The sequence below is a fragment of the Sinocyclocheilus anshuiensis genome, unplaced genomic scaffold, assembly GCF_001515605.1.
Source record: "Sinocyclocheilus anshuiensis isolate Anshui unplaced genomic scaffold, SAMN03320099.WGS_v1.1 C33177723, whole genome shotgun sequence".
NCBI classification, from domain to species: domain Eukaryota; kingdom Metazoa; phylum Chordata; class Actinopteri; order Cypriniformes; family Cyprinidae; genus Sinocyclocheilus; species Sinocyclocheilus anshuiensis.
The window spans coordinates 1-3,318 of NW_015621988.1; the positions used below are offsets into that span (position 1 = coordinate 1).

The 3,318-nt window shown below is 35.7% G+C and overlaps 1 long non-coding RNA gene across 1 annotated transcript; it reads right to left on the reverse strand.

Moving 5' to 3' along the window:
• LOC107683325 (uncharacterized) lies at positions 1 to 1,696 on the reverse strand. The gene is made up of 3 exons (XR_001633705.1): positions 1,396 to 1,696; positions 378 to 449; positions 1 to 17 (listed from the first exon to the last, which is right to left on the reverse strand). It is a non-coding gene; the product is annotated as an uncharacterized LOC107683325 (long non-coding RNA).
• Between the last annotated feature and the right edge of the window lie 1,622 nt (positions 1,697 to 3,318).

Here is a 3,318-nt window from a genome sequence, read left to right on the forward strand (position 1 = left end):
ATCTTCCACATGGCCATCTTTGAATGAGTCAACATAAGCATTTCATCATAGTACTACAGATGATTATGTGAGAATACAAGATAGATGTTATGTGATGATTAGGTAAGCCAATCATTAAAAGATTTTCAGGAAAATATTACATAATCTCAGATCAAAACTATTCGAAAGCTGTTTCGCATTGAATGCCACATAGAGACTGTTAATGAATCAAACACAGATGTGTTTGGAGGCACAGAGAATAATGGGCAAATTCTGTAATACGGACATCTCAAATTCAGAATTAGATATGTGCATGTAAACATCAATGGCAACAGAAGAATTAAGTTAAATCCTAATTATTTCTAAACAATTTAGTAACAGGTGGATCATGGATTTACCTTGAGGTAGTGCTCTGATGCACAGTAACAGCAAAGGCAGCAAGTAGAAATTTCTCCTGAGTATCATAACTCCTTTAAAATACACATACAATTATTTAAAAACATAAAAGCTTATAAACCCATTTATTCTCAAATATTCCTTAGATAGTTAGTCCAATGAAACGTACCGCATGCCTTTACAAAAATGTTTTATATAGAGTGAAAAAAAAATGCTCAGTTGGGCAATAAGACCGAATCAAAAATTGCAAAATAAATAAATAAATAATAATCATAATAAATAAATTAAATTAAATTACAGTTTATTATCAGGCAAATGTGTGAAAAAGGGGATAATAATACAAATATATTAATCAATAACAATACTTCAACAAATGGGGGTTTTGGGTTTTCCTATGTTTCTATATTCCTTGGTATTACATGACAGACCAATCTTAGTAAGAGATTAATAATAGACCCTTTAACTATTCTATGTATCTCAATTATAACATTTTAAGGAGATTTGACATCATCTTTAAAAGGAGCAAAGTGTATAGGCTAATTAAACAGCTGTGGACATATTTGCTTAAATATGTAAATGTAAAAGCCATGTAAAAGTTCAGATAAAATCAAAAGAGTCAAAACTTTCATTTATAATTCACATCTCTGAGTAAAAATACATAAACAGCACTTAAGTCAAAGCCAAAAGTAAATGGAGATTTTAAATAAGTTAATATCAATTAACTGATACACTATGCTTCAAACTGACATTTATGTGCAATTTTGCATTCAAAAAATGTTCAAGCTAAAATTAATTAATCATATTAGACCGACATTCCAAACACTTTTAGTGAGTGCATAACAGTTCTTTAAAAGCGTTCAACTGCAGCAGTCTAACAACATGAAGACATCTGTGACAACTGTGAAAGTCTTTCAAGCATAGTTTCAAACGCAAAGAAAGTAATTATTTTCAATGAAAAAAAATGTGTCAAGTCTAGGGTGCCAAAAAGTATAAAAATGCTCCCATATAAACAAGACTCACCTGCTGTAATGTGCAATCCAACTGTAACAACACAAAGTCTAGGCTATATGTCCTCTACGACAAAAATGTTGAGAAAAAAGGTCTTCAAGACAAATCCACAGTGCCTATAACATCCACCCGGCTCCGGGTTTTAGTTCAGTGGCCTGAGAACTACTGGACTGATGCACTTTATACTGTTCAGTCCGAACCATGTCAGTCAAGTTCGGATATAAAACTTAACCTGCTGAGGGGGCTGAATTATATGGTTCCAATCCTATAATGTCATGCCGGTAGCCTACCAATGCAGTGAAACCTCCTGTCCTCCCCTGTAGTGACGTCTTCGCGTCCAAATTCCGAGCCAGAGTTACTGGGAGGAGGAACACTGAGAGATGTGGAGAGAAACATGCTCACGCAAGATGCGAGAGATGCTTTAGAGACTCGAGAATACAGCCACTCACTGTCAAATACAGTGTAAGTTATGTTACAAATACATGTTTGTTTACATCAATTAAACAATATTTACAAATAATAACTGTAATTTCTACTCGATTTTATGAATTTTCGGAGTTTCAGCACCCAACCACATGCAGCATTTCATTTCACTGTGGATTTTAGTCCTTGTGTATCGCATATAAGACCTTTTTTCTCAACATAACTTTTAGCGGATCGGAATTGTTTACAGTGTATTGTTCACTTGTCCAATATATTGATTGTAAACATGACTTGGTCTGTGAAATTGTTCGTATGAAATTGTTCTTTTCGCCAACGAAACAGTTCGTAAAGACGACAAAACATTTAGTTTGTACCCAAAAACAGCTCGAAAAGATGAAAAAAACTTTTAATTTGTAACCAAGAAACTCAAAGACTAAAAGGTGTTCTGGAACACCACACGAGTGGAGCGGAGCCACAGGGATTCCCCGCCCCCGCTCCAAGTGTTCTGTAACCGCTCGGCTACTGATCCACTCCGGGTTTTCTATTTCACGCTGCCTGTAAAAGAAACCCCGATCGAGCGACCAGGGAGCGAGAAAAAATAGGAACGCCCTGCCTTTGAGAAAACCGTTCATAGTTGCTGGTAAAATCACACAACTCTGCTTGCTTCTACAAGAGAAAACACTATTAGCGCAACAGCAGATCCGCTCCCCACTCCATTTCCACTCAGCGCCACTCAAGACACGCCGTGAACCCAAACAAGCAGAGTGATATTCTCTCATTGGCGCTGGTCCCAGTGCTGTTACAAGCGCTCTTGCGCGCCTCTGGGCCAATCAAATTTGAGGACAGAAAGTACAGAATTGATAAAAGTTATTCAGTGGTATCTTCCCAGAACAGCAGTTGACAAAAAAAAAAGTGTATGGGTTATTTGGAGTGCAAAATAATACATTTTCAAATGTCCATTGTGCTTATTCTTTTAATCCACAAATTATTTAATCAAGCATTTGTTCACATGTCTGAACAGCCTATGCTTGTAAATTGAGGAAATATTTTTGCCATTCTGGATGCACACTTTGGAAATAATACTTAGTTATTGCAAAAAGGGGATAATTTATGACTTCTTTGGTGCATGTGTCTGGAAAGTCTGGAGAAAATGGTTTTGTGCAGATTTGTGTGTGTGTGTCAATCCAACATATCTCATATTTTACTAGTTGAAGGATCCCAGGAATTTAATTTAGAGGTTTGCAGGTTTCAAACAATGGGATTGAAATACGTCATGTAACGACATATTGTTGTCTCCCAAGAACCCAGAAAGAAGGACAAACTGTGGATGACTTGATTTCTTATGTCCATAAACTACCAAGTCCAAGTTGGAGACAAACATAACTCTACATGTCACAATGATAATTCAGTGCACAAGCAAATATATTGCGTGACGAGACTTAATCATTTGACAAAATTGTTTTTTTATTTTTATTTTTTTTATTTAGTCATTTAGCAGACGCTTTTATCCAA